At 38.1% G+C, this 21,620-nt stretch overlaps 1 long non-coding RNA gene across 1 annotated transcript in view; it reads right to left on the bottom strand.

Annotated features, from left to right (window-relative positions):
- Positions 1-21,620, bottom strand: part of LOC107837408 (uncharacterized) — a 29,220-nt gene that overhangs the window by 6,886 nt on the left and 714 nt on the right. The window contains exon 2 of the long non-coding RNA XR_001663428.1: positions 10,971-10,983. This is a non-coding gene — a long non-coding RNA (uncharacterized LOC107837408). The remainder of the gene's footprint in view (positions 1-10,970; positions 10,984-21,620) is intronic.

Raw genomic sequence — 21,620 nt, 5'->3', positions numbered from 1 at the left:
GTGGTTTAGGATTAGCTCAACTAATTGTTTCGTTAGTGGTGCCCACGACTGTCCAGACACGTTTTGACCAAATACACAATCTGCTGTTTTTAATTCATGCACAGAATCCAACAGCACTCAGCTTTGAATATTTTGTCCACGAACTTTAAGCCACTCCTGTCAACATCCATATGGCTGATTCTGAGTTGGAACTTTTCGGCTTAATTCATTAATGTAAAGTATCTTTCCTCCTTCAGTTCATCTGGGCAGTTTGCATGCACATATGTGTGTCTGACAGACTAGCAGTACTGTGAGCGTGCTTTCATTAAGCCACTTCGCACCACAGCCGGTCCATGTTGGTGGAAGGAGTGAGTGTGTGAAAAAAGAAAGAATGAGTCTGTGTGTGTCAGGAGGGTGAGCGACTCTCAAAGACAACATTCAAGACGTGAGCTGGTTTTGGGGTTCTTTACTTTTTTTGTTGCTGAGAGGAAGTGAGATAAGAGGCGCAGCTAAAAGCTTCCTTACTCTCATACACTGTGTTGCTTGTTTATCAAACACGGTCGCTGTTTTTGTGCTCGCGGTGTCAGATTTGTTTCTGTGTCAATGGAACAGAGTGCAGAGAAGACAGTGATGGAGAGGAGAACTGTAGGAGTCACTTCAACATGTCAGCGCGACAGAAACAGGAGGAAGACGATGAGGAAGGAGGGACAGCAAGAGCAGGAAATGAAAACAGAGACGAGCAAAGGTCGAGTGTTTGAGAGAGAGAGGAAGCGTGGATTACCAGCAATCCTTGATCCCTCTTTTTTATGCTGCTTCTCTAGAAGAAAAAATAACTGTTTTCTATCTCCTGTCATGTTAAAACATTTAAAACTGGCAGGAGTTTGTTTTTTTCTAGCATTTTTCTAGAGAGTTGCCCCAAAAACTCTCACTGAAGCTGATTAAAATTGTTCATAGCATACACGTCACAAAAAAAATTAAAGATGCAATGAAACTAGGGAGGTACCAATCTTCAATAACGACTAAGCTCAACTTCTGATGCCCGTTGCTGTTGTGCTGTTTTACTTTTAAGAACCGCACTTCTCAAAAATTAAAACCCTTTTGTTGTGTACAGAGCTTGCAAACTTTGCAAGTCATGCACATTTTTTCCTCAATCGAACAAAACGAGGGTTTCCCCCCCCAAACTATCTAAATAAGCTCCCTTTACAAGTTCAGATGGCCTTTCATACCTCACCAAAAGCAGTGAACCATAAGAGGAAACAAGCTCTGGTGAGTAAGAGCCTTTAGTGGATAAACAGGATCATGAAGACCAAGAAATACAGTAGGTCAGGGATATAGTTGTATTGAAGTTTAAATTTGGGTTAGGTCATGAAACAGTTCTGTTCAATCCATCATTAGAAAACATGTGACCGTAGCACATTGGTAGGCCTTACAAGACACGGACATCAGCCTGAGCTAGCAGATAAGGCTAACATTTATTAGCAACTGTTATCTGCGTTAAAATGTTGAAAGAAGACATCCAGTTTGCAGTTTGCCATATAGAGTGAAGTAGGCAGATAGCAAAAGGTTCTCAAGTCAGATGAGACCAAAATTAAACCTTTTAGCCTACATGCAAAACCCACTTTGAGACCCAGCAGCCTCTACCATGCCATCTGAATGTCTTTGCTCAAACTGAGAATAGAATACCCCTTGCAAAGATTTTCCAGTCTGTCATTATCAAATTTTGGTGCGCCTGCATGAGTTGTAACCTTAGTTTCCTAAATGCGGCTAAAGAAAAAAGTGGCACCCAGTGTCGTCTTCTGCTTCAAAGGTTCAACCTTTCAATTTTGGTGTTTTGCATGCCTTTGTTGCAACAAGTGATTATTTGAGCTACTGGTGCCTTTCTATCATAATAAAAATCCAGGCAGATCTGAAACAATCAGATCGGAAAGTCTTGCATCAACAACCATGCCACATCTTAAATTTCCTTTCTTCATCATTTGAACTCCAGAAAGTTGTTTTCTCCATGTCCAGATGCCTAAATGCACTAAGTTGATGCCATGTGAGTTACTTGTGGGTACATGCCATAAAAGAAGCAATGATGTTAATGTCTTCTAAGTTCACAAAGTTCCTGAAGTACCACAAAACTCAAATGCAACTAGTTTCCAGCAACTAATCTTTCCATTTGAAACTGATAGTTTTCTAGAGGATTATTCAGTAAAAAAAAACACTTTAATTGTCCTTTATTTATTCATTTTCATAATTATGTTTACTGTATTAATCCCAGAGTTTGCTCAAGTGTGTATTGTATAAAGTGTTGTGCAACCTTCATGAAAGAGTCAGAGTGTGAAGGAAGAAAACAAAAGGCACCGATTGCTGTTGTATGTTGTTTTGTCTGTTTTTGTGTTGAGGTGAAAATGTCAAATTCATTTAAACTCTGAATCACTGTTTGGATTTAAGCAAAGTTAATGAATGCTTACTCCAAACGCGATCTCAGCATAGAGTAGAAACAGCTGAGAGAGATTAGCTGGAGTAGCTGGGGAAGAATAGCTCATTACGGTGTGTGTTGTGTGTGTATGTCTGTGTTTATGATTATTATTCATGTAGAGTTGCTATGATACAACCAAGCCAGCTGGGGAGCAAGCAGCAAGCTCAACCTCTGTTGCCCTTCCTCATTTATTAACACAAAGGGAAATGCACGCAATCAAGACCCTGAACAAACACACACACACACACACACACACACGATTCAGTAATCCGCACAAGCAACAACAAACACACAACCTCTTGTAACCTCCATTGTGTTTGTACTCTAAGACTATAGTAGCTGGATTTTCTCTCCAAACATCGGAACACAGAACGAATAGAGGCAAACAAAAGAGTGCTTAGATAAATATGGCTGAGATTTTCTTCACTTCCTTCTGATATGTTGTGTTTAATTCAATTTCAACAATGATGAGATTTGGCTTTAATATTTTATATTTGGGTGAAAAAACAGATGCTCTTTTTGAAAATGTAAGAGCCATAGCATGACACAAAATAGAGTTTTGCATCGTTAAATATTCTAATTCAAGTTCACTTTTACTTCTCAGTTTCCCTGAAAAGTAAAAGTATTACTTACTTTTACTGAAAAGTAAATGTAAGTAATATGTCTGACCTTGACAGGTTTTATTTTAAAATATATAATGGACAAATCTAGAGAAGAGTATGATTTTGTACCACCAAATTTTGTACCACCAAAATTTGGTGGTACAAAAAAATTGCTTAAAGTTCGGCTTTGGTCTTTCTATAGATGCGTTTTTTAATATATTTTTTGTAAAACAAAAATAAATAATTTTTTTCACTTCATTCATTTAAATTGAATAAAAAGGATTAACTAAATAATAAATAATAATTACAACTGTTAGGTTTGTGTCTGCTTGATCACAACTGAATCAAATAATTAAGTCATTAGCAGAACTCAGAAAAAATGGACACTTTGCTGAGGAGGTAAATTATCCATTTTAATCAGGTATGAACCAACGACATGTATGAAAGTTGCAGAGTATGAGTGCTGAAACGGAGTTTGACACTTCTGTTCCAAAGTTTACATACTGTATAGGCACACCCGCTTATCCAACCAATATATGAGCAGGAGGAGCGCCCGATTTCAGAGTAAACTCTCCTTTTAGTTTTTTTTTATTTTAAGTTGCCTTTATTAATTTTGCATGGTCTAAAAGCCTTTTTTATACTTGGTCACATTTTAGTATAAGCCTTTTTTCAGGGAATCAAACAGATTCCAATCAAGCAGGGTCTTTTCAAAGAGGCAGTGCATTAGTTTAAGAAGTCCACCAGCCGTCAATCCGTCATCAGCAGGACAAAACCCATAAACAACTAACACCTGAAGATCTTTTTGGCAAAAGCAGGGAAAGGCTTCTCTAGTAGTCTGAAGCTGCAGCCAAAGCCAAGTAAGAGAGTGAATACAACCACAGAAAGAAGATATAATGTAAAGGTTAAAAAAAACTAGAATATATTCATTAAGCTCAGGGAATTTGGCAAATCAGAACCACTGCCTGTCTTTAACTTTAAACAGTAAATTCAAACCTTTGCACCTAGCTCTTATTGTCAAAAAGCTAGATGGTGTATTATCATTGTGCCTGGAGAAAATAACTGTTGAAATGTATAATTAAGCGTATAAGATTAAGTTGACATTCATGTCTATGATGAGTGTGTGGAAATGTCTTCTAATGCACTGGTTGGAGGTTGTACTCTATTTAAGTGCCAGAAACAACCCAGGCCTGGCTTTAAAGAAGAAAAATCTCATTTGATAGTAGCTCAGGTTTATAGCAGGAGGTTATATTACTTTTCTGTTTCAAAGCAGAACAATCCACTTCATCATCTCTAATTTCTTTGCAGTTTGAATTTCATATCATGCTGCAATAACTGTAATATTGGAGGAAATAAGTGAAAGTTTCAGATTTTTATTTTTTTTTTTACTTTGCTGGTATCTGAAACTTTCATTAGAACTTATATATTTTTATTTATTTTAGAAATGACCAAATGATGTTCAAAACTTTATATTTATGTTGAATATGTCAACAAGAAAATCAGATTTGCTATTTTTGTCAGTGGAGCAAAACTCAGATAAAAAGATCGTCTAAATTGTATCATATTGCCACTATTAAAATGCATGGAGATTCAATTTGCAACTAGTTCTTTGCTAAGTTCCACCCAAGTTTTAGCATTTGGCAATTAAAAATTGAAATAAATGATAAAAAAAAAAAAACATACAAGTCATCATGATAAATATAAGTATTATTTAGCAGAAGATCGGTTATGCCTTCTGAGAAAGTGTTGAAAAGAAAAAAGAGAAAAAAGACAAATCTAGGCATCATCAACCAAACACAACAGTAGAAACACATAGAAAAACAAATAAAAGAATGATCAAAATGACTGCCAGATATTTGCAAAAGGTTCTTTTGAAGGAAAAATATAAAATAAAAAGATCTAACTTCGGACATTTTAAATCAAGTGAAAGATGCAGAAAGAGCTGGAAGGAGAATAGATGCTGCAACTTTCTCACAATTTTGCAGTTCTACAAAGAATATGTCAGCTACATGCAACTGTGACCCCTGCATGGCCAGCGACTTTAATAATCCCTGCTTTGCTACTAAGAGCAATATTGAATAGTCGACTATAAGGTATAAGTTCAGTTTCAGGCACACTGAGCTGAGTGAGAGCGGAACAACGGTGGGAGACGGACCCTCCACAGGTGTTGATGACTGTCTGGGGAACATCATGGGGTTCGGTAAAGAGCAACAGTCCATGACCTGTCTGGACAAACGTGCACACAAACCCAAAACCCTGCAGTGACACAGCCATGCAGTCAGCGAGGACCTCATTATCACCTGGCTCCGAAACGCACCACTGACCGTCCAGGATCAACACACACACCTGGTGCAGGCGCTGGTGTCGGTTCAGCATAACTGGGCAGGACCTGAACCTCATCTCTGGTGCCCAAAGGGATCAGAGTGTGTGGATTTGAGCGCATGTATTTGCAATAGAGTCGAGTGTGTGACGTTTGCGGTGAAGAACGAGCGACGCTGTGTGTGTCTTCTTGTCTGTTGGGCCAGCCAAAACTACCTCGGCCGCTGATACTCTCAGCGTCGAACACGCCTGAGTGAGCAGCTACAGGAAAGGGGAAATGAGAGGATTTAGAGTGTGACATGTTGCCTGCATTAAGAGAGACTTGAATGTGTGCGTTTGTGAATGAGTGCAGGCCGTATTTCCCTGTCAGGCTGCAGGGTAGCATGGGTCAAGGAGCGGGGCCGCATGTAGTCTGAGCGAGCGATCAAGCATTCAGTCTTGTCTCCTTGCTCCACTGGAAGTGTCGTGTCTGACAGGGAAGGTTTAGAGTTGTGTGTGTGCAGCAAGATTCAACAAAAAAAAATAAAATAAAAGGAGCAGAGGCAGACTGGATGGAGGAGAGCGGAGAGACAGGATAGTCCTGCAAATCACTTCGGACAAGCTTTGCTTGCCTCGAAATGTCTTTAGAAAAATAACCGGAGTTGTAAAAAAACAAAAAAACTGTTTACTGCTAATATACAGTACATAAGACTAGGAAAGGATTTTTTTTTTCCGTTTTGGGTTGTTACATTCAGTCGTTTCAGTTGTTAGGACTTCAGTGTGGATCCACACCAGTTTTGTTTAGTCTGCTTTATTCAAACTCCAGTTGGTTTGCCTAGAAAGTCCGGTTTGTTTGGCGAGGTGTGGATGCGTAATCAAACTCTGATGTGGACCAAAGAAGCAAACTCTGGTTTGGTTTGAATGCATAATGCAAGCAGACCAGAGACTGCTCCAAAAGCAGTAAGCCGGCTATGATGCAGGGCATTCTGGGTAAATTCATTCTCATAGTCCACCGAACTATGAGGTGTGAAAATCAAATAAACAAAAGACTGTGACAACTTTGAGTTATTGCTGCTAAGGGTACTTCTACAAGCTGTTGAATCATGGTGTGTACTTAGTTGCATGGCTTTTGTTCATCTTCCACCAAAGTGAAGTTGAACAAACAATGAAAAACTTAATGTGCTCCTCCTTCTTTCATTTTGTATTATTGAAAGAAAAAAAAAATCCAGGTGCTTTTAACATATCATCAGTTGTGGTGAACACGTCTATAAAAACAGGAGTTTCGGTAGTTTTTTGGCCCGGAGCAAACAGGTGTGTTAACACAACGGCAGGGACAAAAGAAACCAGCAATTACTTTAGAAAAGCAATCATTGCTGCTCACCGATTTTGTAGCAAGCAAAAAAAAAAAAAAAAAATCACAAATGAAAAACATTTAAAGCAGCTTCTAGTATTTCCAGGAGNAAAGAAATCACAAATGAAAAACATTTAAAGCAGCTTCTAGTATTTCCAGGAGTCGATGTTGCAAAACATTTACATCACATTAAGTCTGTGGCATTTCGTGATAAATTACAAAAGAATTACAAGCTCCATGTAGGACTCTAGAGGAGTTAGTCGGTGTGGTAAATATTGACATTAACAATGGAACAACTAGAAAATTTTCTCTGAATAGGAGAACATTTTAGGAGCAAAGTCCTTCAGACATGAGACCAAATACCAAAGATATAAGCCCTGCATACACACCTTGTTTAGGAAAACGAATATCAGTGGTGATCTGGGCTGGTGTTGTCGGTCTAGTGCAAGGACTGAGTCAACCTGAAGCAATTATGCCGTCATGTGTTGATGGCATCATCGTGTGAAAGGTTGATGTCAAGCAGGCAGTGACAACTTTGAGTTACTGCTGCTAAGGCTGCTTCTACAGAATCATGGTGTGTACTTAGTTACATGGCTTTTTCTGTTTTGTTAATGAATGAAAGTATGAAATTTACTGTGATTTTGTTCACATGAAGTTAGATTTAAACAATGATCATTTTAAGATGCTATGACATAACCCTGGATTTAAAGAAGGCAAAGTGTATAGTGGAGACTCTGTGTTTGTGGGACAGAAAAATCTGCAGATACTCAACTGCGGGTAGGCAGGGGTCCACTGCACTTCATTTTTCCCATGACTGTTGCTGAAATGATCCAAAACATTGCATGTCAGGAGTAAAGAAAAAAATGTCTCCCATCCCCTGTTGATTTTAGGTTTTGAGAAAGTTATTCTTTTGAACCATATTTATTTTAAACTTCCACCATGAGTGAAAATTTCTTCCTAAACAAGAGAGTTCCACTGTTTAAATGGAGTTTTCAGCAAAGCAAACATATCTAATCAATCACAACTGTAATGATCTTCTATTTGTCATCAGTGTAATCTATAGCTATGGGAGCGTCAGGTGGAAATAAGAATGGTAGAGAAGAACAAGTGAAAATTGGGAGAAGGTCTGGGGCCAGATGAAAGAAAAAGAGAAACAAAGAAAAAGAGTTTAAGGTTCTTTGATGAATTGGTGGAGGCCGAGAGAAGAGAGCCTGAGGGAGCCGAAGAAACAAACGACACTGAAGCATTTATTTTCACTCTGCTTCTCAATTAAAGCAAACAGGCCACTTTAACGATGCTGGCATTTCCAACAGCATAATGACACACAGAGGCTGAGGGTCCCTCTGAAGGATGGTAACTCCGCGTGTGTGTCCGTGTGTTTAGATGCACAGTCACATAAATGTGAAAATGAAAACACACTGGGTGATTTACACTTGCATTGTTTTAAGGCCGCTCTCTGAATGTCAGTTGGTGCATTCGCGTTTTGCTGTGCGGCGTCGGCGCTCCATCCCTCACCTCCGCAGCTCCCGCCTGGCAGCGTTTGTCTAAACAGAACAATCTGGAAAGCCTCAGCGGGTCCGGCCCGGGAATGTTAACAGGCTGCACCGTAACGTTACACCTACAGGGGCGCGTGGGTGTGTGAGCAGAGCACACTGAGTGGAGAAGTGAAAGAGGCAGTAAAAGGGAGAGTCCAGGGAAGATAGCTGGTGGAGACGGAGTGGAAAGAAGCTAGAAAATCCTCCTCTGTGGTAACATTTAGAACAACAAATAAACTGGAGCTGAAGTGATTAAGCTATCCTCACCAGGTGAAAATCTTTTCTTTTTAAGAAATGAGTAAAACCATAGATTCAGCTCCGTTATTGTGTGTCAGTGTGCTCATTTAACATCCGGAGACATGGTCTGTTTATGTGTCTTTGTGTGGAGAATGTCTTTATGAAGACGTCTGGATAAAAGGAGGTTACTCAGGGGGATTCCTGAGAGGCTGCATGTTTCATGTTTGAACAAGGAGCAGAACAAGTGTTGAAAAGAACCATTAAATGTACATCAGCACACATTCAGTAAGATGTAAGAGCATTTGAAATGCGCCCTTAATTGGACACATGGAATCTGTTCCTTCGTCGGTGCACAGCCGGCCTGCAGATGGAGGCAGGATATATGCAAAGGGTGATTATGTATTTCAATGCAACAAGGTCATAAATGGCTTTACTCCACTTTACTCTGGGAATTTTACATCTTTACTATTTTCATCACAAAATACCCATTGCAGCAGATATTAAATATATAATAAAATTAAGCAAAATGCATTGTAAATGATAAAAACAAAGGGCTATATATTGATTATGTATTGTTTAAAGAGGGCACACTTTACAAATTTGCACATTTCTGTAATTCCATTTGGGTCTCAGACTTGGGCTGGTTCTAAAAACAGCTTATTTATAACTTATTTATTATTTATAATAAATAACAGCTCATTTTCCATTTTTGAAACAGAACATGAGCCATTTCAAAACCCTACCAATTGTTGAGTCACAATCAGCCTGTCACTTAGCAACCCAAAGGGAGCTACAGCATGTTTAGTCAGCTGGCTTTACTACTGTATGTGCTGTACAATGGCTGCTGGAAATTTGTTGTTGACTTACCATCCAGAAACCACTTGCTGCACATTCTTGTTGGTTGTGCAGGAGGCTCCACTTCTGCTTTTCAAGAGGCCCTAAAACACCTGATTTTGAAAGGAGCTCAAAGTAGTCAGAACTGACCAGACTAAAATCTCATTATATGATTTTGTGCATAAAATGTAATGAACATGTTTTGTGTAGCCTGTAGACCTGTGCTAATCTGTTCAAGGAAGCAAAATAGGCCAGATTTAATAACATACCAGCCAATAAGAGATCGACTGACATGTAACCTTTGGGTGGGGGTAGGTCACTAAGTCTGATGAAAATCAGATATTACCTGCAGCAGACTGTTACAGATAATAGACAGAATATTCTTAATCCATCTATCCATTTGTCTACCTATCAATCTATCTATCTATCTTTATCATTTGTTTTAGGAAATGGCTACAATTACAAAATTCCATACACGTTTTCCCTATATGAATGGAATGTTCTCTTGACTTTCCTAGTCTTAAAAGTTACTAAAAGAAAAACTTTTTTTTTTTTTTTTTTACTTCAGATGAATTGCTAAAGCTGTCGGTAAATGAACTGAAACATTTCTGAATGAATCAGTAAGAGATTATGATGCTGCAAAAAAAAACAAACAAAAAAAACATTTATTTTCAGGCTTTTCCCAAACTTTGTCTGGGTGCCAATAAGTGTTTCGGGTCCTGCACTCAATCTCTGCTGTGTTTATTGTAGCAGTCCCAAAAAGTTTCCATTTCCTAGATCCACATTCAGACCATGGTCCCATGTGTGAACCAAAGGCAAAAAAAAAAAACTATTCAGAGGATATCACGTCTTCTAAAAGTCAAAGCAGAGACAAGTCTGAGGAAGAAAATAGATCTTGAGTTTACAGGAGAAAGGTTGATGTTAGCATACCTGTCAGGCCTGTTTACGTTTCCCCTGTCACCCTTTGCTTTCTGGACTCCGTCTTTTTAATACATGAGAGTAAATGTACGTCAAGAGTTTGTACCGAGAGTGCGTGAGAAGTTTCAAATGTACGTCAACAAACTCCAGGACACACATTAAACGCGTCCTTCAGAGAGACAGATGACACAAATGTCTTGATTTCTTGGAGATTTCACAGACATTTTGTCATCAGCGGTGAAACAAGTCTAGATTCTCCAGATTAATCTGGAAAAGCTCAGTGGGGCTCTCCTCTCCAGCTTGGTATGTCAAGTATTTAAAGTAATAATAATAAAAAAATAATAATAACAATAAGTTTCTTGCACAGTTTTTTGTGCTCTGCATCTTATATATATATTTCATTATTATTTATTTTTTATTTTTTTAATTGTATGTATGCAGTTTTCTTTTGTTCCTGGGTTCTCTTAAAGTGTCTTGTTCATGTGCAGCAGCATTTACCTACAAGGGTAAAAAAAAATGTTCCCTGTTAAGGTAAGGAAGACCTGACAATGAGATATCAATGAACACACTGTTTATTAATCAATGACAAATGATAAGGGTAATTGTTATTTAATGATTCCATTAAGTAATGATTACACAAGTACAATAAATAAAAAAATTTCAGGGCGTAGAGAATCCAGTTTGATCCGAATTCAATTCAAATTAGTCCAATTATCTCTAATCCATTCATATAGACATGTTTACATCCAATGTACTGTATAGTTAATTCTTAAGTAGAATAAAGTAAGACTAGTCAGTTGATCATAAAGTGGTAAAAAACAAAACACAATCAAAAATGTATTCTGCAGCAGTTCTTTATCCTAAGAAAGCCTAGGCCACCATTATTTTGTACATTAAAATTTAAAAAGATATTCTTTATAAACTTAAGGGAAAAGCCACAAATTTTTGAAGACATTTTTAGAGAAATGGAAAAAGAAACATGTGTAACCATAATTATCATTGTGTGTATTTGGAGGAGAAAACTTGCAGACCTGAGAACAAATCTCACCTGTGAAGAACAGAGATGGAGTCATGCTGTAGGAGGGACTGGTGCGCTTCAAGGAAATAATGTACTTTATAAAGAGGAATGGAAAACGTTTCAGTTCAGTATTATGAAAAGAAAATTTAAAAAAACACGTGGAAAGTTACCCAAAACATCTGAGGAAGTTATTTAGCTTAGAAGGCAAACCTTATAATAACTCAGGCATTCAGGAAGTGTCTGTATGAAATGTGTACGTTCCAAGGAAGACAGAAGTAGCTAAAGATTTGTCACGGAATCAGATTTAAAAAGGGAACCAGTGATAAACATGGAAAAAACAAACTACACTTCAGAACATGATCCCAGCAGCAGTGAATGTCTCCCTGGTAGCTCTAGTGAGGATTAAATACAAGAGAAAATGAGACAGAAAAATACAAACAAAGAATTTCTGCTTATTATTGGACAGACAATTTTAACATAATTCAGGAACTTTCATTTTTCCTTCCATCTTACAGAACAAGACAGCCACTACCATGTTCGCCTGTAGGAACTCTGATAATGAGATTGTGTTTAGTTAGTATGAGGTTTTCAAGGCTTGTAGCTTTGAACATCGCAGCTGAATTACACAGTTTGCTATCAGATGTGAGGATTTTGCCTCTTGTGATTTAAGAATCCTTCTTGGCAACGCTCCAGTGTGGATCTGCCAAAAGCTGAGGAGCTCTTCTCAAAGATTTTCATTGTGAAAGATCCCAAGGAAATCATTTCATTGTGAATTTAAAATAGCTATGTTTTAGACATACTTGCACTGTATTTTATTAAATGTATTTTTTAATCAAATATGAATCTAAATGTTTTCCTTTGGAGGGGTTATTGTTTTCTGTCATACCGGATTTATGTCACATTACAGTTTTCAGCTAAGTAAATATTGTAAAGAAAAAATATAAGCTTGCAATGGATGTCAAATCCTAGAAAACTAATTAGATCCCTGTTCAAATGGTTTCTTATTTGATACGTGTTCCTAAATGTTTGGTGCAAATCTAGTGCTATTAATTCACTTGTGACTGATGTGCGACATGGAAATAATGCTCTGATTGTATACAAGTGTCAAGAACTGTTGAATGTTATAACTAAAATGTTTTCTTAAGCTCTCTTGGTTTCAAACTCCTTTTGGGGCATGAAACTGATTAGCTCAGAATCAGTTTCTAAGAGCAAAACGTTGCCACCCAAGCACATTTACAAGCACATTTTTATGTTGGAACACCAAAAGCATGGTTTGGTATAAATCAAGAGGCTCCAGTGCTGGTGTTAGTCCAATGCACCAAACCCCGTCTTTTTTACCATAGAACACACTCAGGGCTTAAAGTTACGTCACAACAGAATCAACATCCCTCACCTTAAATAACACTTTGGGAGATTATGCTAAAACCTGAACGTAGCTGTTTTTAAAAAAAAGATTTGCCCTGAGTTCGTCTCAACAAATACCAAAACAGTACAACATTTCTAATATGTTATAATTCAAATGTCTTCAGCCATCATGCTGTATAGCTACTGTTTCTTTGCTTAGAATCACAGAAAATGCAAACTTTTCCTGGTGAAATGCTTCACTGCGGTCTATTTTCTGTTGAAATTAATGAGAGATTGGTGGGAAACAACAGGGTCCTTATTCAATAATTTAAACAGCTCTGTTTACAAAATATGCTCTTTACAATTTGCAAATGGACAAAGGGACCCTGTTTGTTCCACTTGCTAAATGAGGTGACAGTTTGTCAGCCTGTTTGTTTCAAATTAAAAATCTGAGCTTTATACTGCATTGTTCTGGATAAAGCGGAAAGAACAGGCGCGGAGCTTGTCGGCTCCCAGTCCATGTCAATGGAAACGGTTAGTATTTTCTGAGTACTACTGTAAAATGTTAACGTTTCTCTGAAAAGAAGAAGGGACGTTTAATCATAGAAATAATACAGTTTTCTATTTGTTTTGTGCAAAAATGGAAAACTTGCAGCTGTTAATGGAAAAAGTGGCAGCCAATTTTCTGCATGTAGTCTACCTCTTTCACCTAATAAATGAAAACAGATCTTTGATTTTACTTTTACATTCTCTGAATGCTGGATGTGGTCTTCCACCAGAGACGGTTTCGGAGGTTGCGATGTTTTCTGCTTTCTGTCCTGACTGTAATTTACTCAGAGTTTGCTCGGAGTTGCACTTGTTCTGTCAGGAGGAGCGGGTGCAATGGCTGAGGAAGTGTATGTAAACTTCTGACTTTGAAGACTTTAATAAGTAAATCTCTTCCAGATTCTTTTTGTGAAATTTAGCACATAAAAATAAATTAGGTGATTCTAACTGACCTAAAGAAAAGGAGAAGTTTGGTCTGATTTAACTTCTGGCAGTGAGAGAAAAGGTTTGCGGTTTCAACTGTAAATAATCATCTAATGCAGAAGAGTTTATGAAGCTGTACATGATGAACTGTTTAAAGATTTTTCATTTTACAAGGAAATATCCTGCTTTGGTCCTACGGTCACTCTGACCAGGCTTTAGTTTGAATCCAAGTTTTACACAAATCACTCTCTCTCCAAACCGAGATTGATTACAAAAGCTTTTCCAGCGGAAAGATGCTGACAAGTGCTAAAATTTACAGAACCGGGCCTCAAACCAGAACCTGAACTCTCACTTTAGAGAGAGGGAACAAAGCAGAGCAGTGAAAGAGGAAAACATCAAACTGATCCTGTAACACTCTGCATCCTTTTAACTCTATCAGTAGTCAAGCCTTTCCTTCATCCCTCATCCTGCATCCAAAGCACATCTTAGGCAACAGAGGCATTTATCACAAGACCCTAATACACCCTGGATATACAGAAAATCCAAGTATTTTGCAAAGAATTACTGTCCTGTAAGAAGAAAAAAAAAGAAAATTGGACAATTGTAGAGAGAATGACAAATGGACAGATGGAGGGAAGAAAGAGGAGGACAGTTGGAGGGTCCTGACCCGATAAGAACCCCTCACTTAGTCCATCCATCTCCTCCACTCTGTCCTTTACAGCCTTCCAGAGGATAACACAGGATCTGGGTGAGAATCTGTCCACCGCTTCCTGGTGCCAGCACATGGCACTCGTCAGATTTGTGAGAAGATCAACTTTTGGCTCCAGTATCACACTGGTATCGGCTCAATCCTGTACCCAAAGATGGACCGGCCATCTGGAGAGCTGGGAGAGTTAAAGGGATGAAATCAGATCTTCTAAACTTTCAACCTCAATCTGAACTTAGCCGTGACTACAGTCAAGATGGAAAACTGAGAGATTTTAGTTCCTCCAATTAGAGGAACTTTGTAGACATTAGAATCAACTTTGTACTTTTAGACAAAATGTAATTTCTTCTGTTTTGCTTGGGGATGAATTTCAGCTTGTCAGCATTTAATGTCATGATGTCTATATTTTAAAACACATGTTGTATCTACTTGGCCAAAATTATTAAGAGAAACTTAGAAGGGCTAGAGCTGTAGGTTTATCACATACAATCTAAAGTTTGTGGTTGTAATATGAAAATTTCAAACTAATTTAAGAGGTGTAACTTCACAATTCTTAATTTTGGAAAAGTAAAGAGATACAAACAGAATAAGTTGCTAAAACAGAGAAGGGAGTTACACACCTGGTTTCAGGTGCAATGTAACAAACCAGATTCCTCTGATGTCAGACTAGGCATCAAATTAAATTCACTCTAGGGATTTATCATCTCTTGCTGCATGAATTCTTCATAAAACTAATGAAGGTTTAGGAAATAATGGATCTGCGGCCCATCTCTGTGCAATATCCTTTTCCTGCCCTTCCTGTCCATCTATCCTCGCTGCTCGCTCTTCACATCTTTTCCCTCGTATCTCTTTCCACTCATTTCAGTTTTGTTCAGGATCTGGTCTTGCAGTGAAACCTGACATTCCTCTTGGAGAGAATTTAACTCAGTGGTTTAACATCGTAGTTTTCTTTCTTTTTTTTTTTTAATTTACTCAGAACTAAAATGTTACAAGAATCTTTTTGTGCATATATGTTTAAACCCTCTTTGATTCTTTTTTTTGTTTTTTTTTTTTGACTCCAGCCATTAGAGCACAACTCTTCAGCCACACTGTATAAACTCGGATATGGACTGAATAAAGAGCCAGATGTATTTTGGGCCGATTTTAATTGCTCATGTCATGCTGGTCCCATCGCTCTGGCAGGCAGTTTAAGAACTGGATGAGCCTATAGGCTCATGGCTGCGTCTGTGTGAAAGACAGAAGCAGCGGCGAGCCTCAGAGGAAAGCTTTAAATTTAGCCCTTCCCAAAGTTCCTTTTAACTAATCCAGAAAGTTTATTCACAGACCGGTTCATGCGGCACATTAAGGCCCTCAACTAACTCTGCAGCTTCGGTAAACCCCACAAATTTCAGACCATGATTACGTGATTGATGGATGGGATGTTTGTTTGTGTGTAATTTAGAAACTAATCTCAGGGTAATCAAGTCCACAAACCTCGTTTAGTGCAGCACAAAGTGACATCAAATTACTTTCATTAACGTCTCCCTTTGAACACACATTAAGACGGATAAATCACACTTTGTTTAAGGAGTTGTAGTTATAGGAGGACATCTACAGGAGCTCAGAAGTGTTTGTTAAAACAACAGTGATGTCATTCGACAAGCTAAATGTTTACCCAGAAGGTCAGATGAAAATATTTTGGAGAGTCTATATTTCAAGTCATCCCTCATTTGTTTAGATTTTGCTTCCATGCTGCCAGACTGACAGATGAACGTTCTTGTTATATTTGAAAGAGGTTGTGCTCAATACATCTTCAGGCTTCCTGGAAACTCCATCTATATTTTAATATACATTTATATGCATTTTTTTGTCTGTGCTCTTTGGTCACTAAGCCATCCAACAAATATAAATCTGTTTTTTGTACCCAACATCTTGCAAAGGTACCCAAGTGTTCCCACTATATTTTAATCAATACCAAAGATGGCAAAGGGGGCATGAAATAGGATTTTACCCTCAAAAAGGTGATTCTCAAAGAACAATAAACTGGAAACAGCAGATGATTAACTGGAGAATGAGGCTTCTCTCAGGTCCTGTACCAAGTTTTTGTTGGATTTCTCCATCTTAAATAATTAACTTCAGAAAATGTTTATGTCATGTAGATGTTTATTTTGTTTTAGGCCTATGCAGCTCGGTGTTCTTGGCTTTCACCATGTTTGGCCTTCTTGTCCATTCCAACTTCTGTTTTCTACTAATGTAGTCAACATCTACCGTATCAATTCTGGTAATTAAGTGTGTTGATGCATCACGGAGACTGAAAAACAAAAGAATCTTAAATCCAACATTTAATTTAATTTTCTATTCTTTGTTGATTGTTTTATTTCACAACCCATCACTAATGATTTCAATCTGGGCCACACTACTCTTAGGAAATCTGACAATTTATGGCTCTTCATTCAACAAAAGCAATACAGTGATCTCCTGACTGGTAAAAACTGGCACAGCCACACATTTTATATCATATATTAATAAATTTATGTTCAATAGAAATCCTCAGGTGCTGGTGTCCTACAAGCTTTAAAAGTGCCCCTGACTCACCACACTTCAATCAAATGAATGAAATCTGAAATACTCAGGAGGTAATTTAGCTTTTTAAAATCAACCAAGAGGCATTTATTCTGTCAATGTTGATCACCGAGTATGGACCAGGTGTGAGGCTTGTGTCTCACTGCAGTTGTGAGGGAATTAATGGGAACCAGTGAGAAGGAACGACTGAAACCAACATAAAAAAAACATCCTGAAAATACAAAAAAATAAAAAATAAATAAAATAACAGCACATGACTGACAGGAAACTGCTGTTTTTAATTAAAAACTCCTGCTTCACACTATAACTCTGTGAGGGAACATTTCTTCAAGCTGGTCAAAGTTGACTGAAAGGACTGGAGTATATAGAAGACCGGAGACTGGCAACAGGAAATTGACCCAAAACATTCAGCCAGAGTTATAATGGGGTAACTTAGGTCAAAGTATGTCCATGTGTTAGAACGGTCAAGTCAAAGTCCAGACCAAAATGCAGCCTAGAATCTGTGAAAACTGATGTTCACAGATGCTCTCAGCCCAATCTGTTTGATCTTTAACTAAGATGCAAAAAATAGGAAGAAATTCAGTTTTCTTAATGCATACAGTTGATAAAACTTTCAATTTAATTCATTTCAATTTAATCCTACAGCATCGATTCACAACACATGTTAACTCTGCGCACTTTGGAAAAAAAGGTTGAAGTTCATACAATTTATACAAATAAATGTATGAACAATCTAATCGTATGGGGAGATTTAAATTCATTTAAATGCATTATAAATCACTCCTGTTTATGAAACACTACCGTCAACTTCGACCTGTTTTGCCAACTGTTAAAAACGTTTTCGGTCTCAGGAAACTGAGGCATCAAGTCACTGAATTTGCAGCAATCACTCCTCCTGAGCAAACATCTAGCAACAGTGGACAGTCCAAAGCATTGAGGTTAACACTGGCGCAAATACAATCTAAATCTATAACAGCAGTGAAAATGGTTCTGAATACAAAAGCACGACTCACCGTTCACTTTTTTAATAGTAGAAATCGTTTATAAACACGTTGTGTTTTAATAAAATAAAGTTAGTGCGCATATGATGATAAAATGTGACAAAGTTTAACAAACAGAGTCCTTTTAAACGCCACTGTGCATGAAGAAACCCCCTCAGCGTGGATCAAAAACAAAGACACGTCTGTCGCCTTCACCCTCCCCTCAGCCTGATGGGTGCAAGCGACGAAGACATGGAGAGGATGAGAGCGAGCGAGATGCCCCAAGGTTAACACCGGAGGAGATGCGTCTCTGTGTGTGTGGTGGTGGTGGGGAGGGGCTGAAGGGAAACAGCTGCCAGAGGAGTTTACCACCAGTCATTACTGTGCACAGGGGACAGAGGAAATGTAATTTTTACACACAGGCACTTAATAGGACGGACTCAGTGTCCGTAATGCACTGTCCGTGACCCTGTCAGGATGTGAATCTGAGGACCGACACGGACACAAAAACAGAATTCACTGTCAGCAGCGCTTCACCTCTGTTCTCCAGGATGTTTCTGACACATTCATGGACTTATTCACACATTTTCCCAGGGTGTGAAGTGGAAGTGCTGTGACCACGACGGTTAAATTTCATCAAAAGTTGAGATAGGACACAGATGAAACTTATCTTCATCTGTGTCATTTCATAGCTATTTGCTATACACAAATATTACACTGAAATACAGAAACGAAAAGAATTGCTGTGCGCAAATATTGGGTTGAAAAGTGTATCTTAAAACCAACGTTTTGTTGGGTAGTGAGAAGGCTGAGAGTGACCAATTTTCATAAGAAAAATTGTAGGCTTCATGCCTTGATTTTATACATCTAAGGCCATGGGAGTGATTGGAAAATCTAATTTTAGCATCATAGTACAAAAGTTAAAAGTTAAGGAGCAACATTTATGCATACGAGTCTCCTAGCCAGCCTCCTTTACTGTATGTTGTTTTTTCTGCAGAAAACCAAAGTGCAAATGTAACTGAGCTCTGTTTTCAATGTACTTTTATTCTCAACAGAGTTGATATCTCACACTGTTCCCACTGTTGATATTTCATAATTTGTTCAAACAACCCAGCATATAACATGTACCAAATTCAGCAATTCCTTTAATTTCCTCCAATACAAAAAAAATATATATATAAAAAATATGCTGAGTAGAGATATGAATTCTGATGACTTTATGGAAATCTGACACTTTGCCTTGTGTTTCACTTCTCTATATCTACCGATTTATGCAGAACAAGGTCACAATCAGTCAAAGCATTCATCTGAACTTCTAAACCCCTAAAAGCTCCAATCCCATCGTCGGGAGAATGAATTTACATTAAAACTGTTGTTGTAAGAGATGAGAGTTCAACCAGATGTGAACCCGAGGCCTCCTTGTCTCTTCTTATCCCTGAGTCCACATTGTGAAGACGGCAGGGCTGTGTGTTGACACTAATTAAGGAGGGCTGAAGGTCTGGCTCTTCTAAGGACAGCCTTCAAACACAATGTGTACATGCAAAACAATCGGAAGTCAAAGGAACAAAAGGCAGCTGCCAGGCTGCCAGTAATAACCATGACTGAACAATACCTTCCCAAAGAGACACAAACTGGCAGCTACTCATAATAGGAAATCCTAATTACAGAGGTTTACAATGCTTATTAACATTACTAATAATAACTGCTAATAATTACAGCATGCCAGACCTGCCTTTGGGACAATTACACACCCAGTCAGTCAGTGACTCCTTCTTACAGTCAGTCAACCAGGCTCTTTGACAGACTGTCAAATATAGTAAAGAGAATTTACAAGCACAAGGTCGCCGCAGATTCTGCCTGCACCATCTGCAGCCTCAGCAGAAAGCAAGACTGACCAGACGAGGATCTCCAGTCTCCAACCGAGCAGATTCAAGCTGATTCTAATCTTATTCGAGGGGAGCGGACTCTGACATGGAGCTCGGCTGTTGTTTGAGCCTTTAGAGATGTTTTCTTGGTCACCAAGTGTAGCTAAAGGAGAAACACCAGATTATTGTCACTTTCTAAATGAAAATATAAGCAAAGGTAATAAAAGATCTGAGAACAAAAGACATGTAATCCTGATTTCAGACTGAAAATGTGGGCTCTCGAATTATGGCAGAAAAAATCCCTATACACTAAGTTCTCCAGTTTTCTGACCTGCTGACACCATGTTTAGATTATACTATATTAAAAGCACAGCATAAACGTTTTTTTTTTCTCTTTATCCTTCCACCAGCTTTTGTTTGTCATATACACTAGAAGCAGGGGCAATGTCACACTGTGTGTACAAGAGTAATCACTGTAAAACAGGGTTTAACTGTCAGTTAGAAAAAAAGACAGTGACAAAAAACTGAAAATGAGAGAAAAAACAAAACAGAAAAAAACAGCAGCCAGAGCTCAGAGTAAAACTTTGAAACATCTTTGAAAAGCTGGGAGAGCTGTTGATCAGGACTAGTTTTCAAGACTTCTGTAGTAACTATCACTGAGGTCCAGACAAAACAAAAATCACAATCAGAACACTAAATGGCACACACACAGTTTGTAGATCAACATTAGACCTTGGCAGGGACACAGGAGAATTTAATTACTTCCTCACTGTATCCCCATTGGCCAGGAAGTGTGGGATATGCTAATTAAGTGTTGGCAGATAAAACGCTTCCTCTGCCTCTGAGTCTTATTACTGCAAACTCCTGAGACTGCAGCCAAAGCACCTTTAGCGTCTGACAAATAGGACAGCACCTACAGGTCTATTCAGCTGAAGAGAACGACCTAATAGTAACACAACTTTATGCTAAAAAAAAACAAAAAACTTTCAGCCGCAATCAGCTTTTTCCATCTTCTGTTTCTAATTGATAATTAGTCTTCCATTAATTTGGGGCTAACATCCATCTCTTATCACAAAGGTACAGTTTATCAGCAGCTTAAATGATGGACTAAATTGGGTTGGCAATGTTAATGAGTCACCTTGCAGCGTATGGGGGACATAAGGGAAATAATTTCTCCTGACTCATATTAAATTAACTGCAGCAGATGTGCTGGGCATGCATTGCAGCTTAAAGAGCGAATGTTAACCATTAGTTGTTGTTTTTTTTTCAAAGGATGACACAAGTCTTTAATAAAGTATATTTTATTGCAAAAAGATGATATGCACATAAATATAAAAATGCTGATAAAACAGAAATTAAGTTGTTGAATCATTATAAAATGAGATTTGAGATTTTTAGATACAAAGCAACGTAATAAAAATTGTTATACTTCTAAGACAAAGAGGTTTTTTTAAAACGGTTCCTTCATGCACCGGTCCCTGTGAAGGCAGAACCAGCAGTACCAGAACCCTTCATAACGTAAAACCGAAGCTAGTACCTTCAACTTGTGCAACTCGTGTTTTCAAGAGCCAGACGGGATGCTTGATCTGTTCTTGCAAACTCCTTGTTTGGTTTTGTGCATTACCAAAATCGAGAAACACTCAATGCAATAATCAAACTTTTGACTTTTGGTGTTAAACTCAACACAGCGTGAACTGAGTTTGCAGCACATCTTGATTTAACAGCAACATTACCCAAACAGCCTGTGGCTCTGCTTAAATCCATGAACATTCAATATCATAACATAGAAATAATAGAAATAAAATGCTTGTGAAGAGTTACATATATGTGAAGTGTGTGCTAGTATAAAATGAACAACAGAAATACACTTTAATATCACATCTGGATTCACTAAAGTCCACAAAGTTAATCAGGCAGTTAGAGCTGAGGAAACCTTTATTTCTTCTGTCTTATGCTCAATC

This window comes from Poecilia formosa, unplaced genomic scaffold (assembly GCF_000485575.1).
Source record: "Poecilia formosa unplaced genomic scaffold, Poecilia_formosa-5.1.2 Scaffold140, whole genome shotgun sequence".
Classification (NCBI taxonomy): Eukaryota; Metazoa; Chordata; class Actinopteri; order Cyprinodontiformes; family Poeciliidae; genus Poecilia; species Poecilia formosa.
This window is presented reverse-complemented; position numbering and strand designations above follow the sequence as displayed.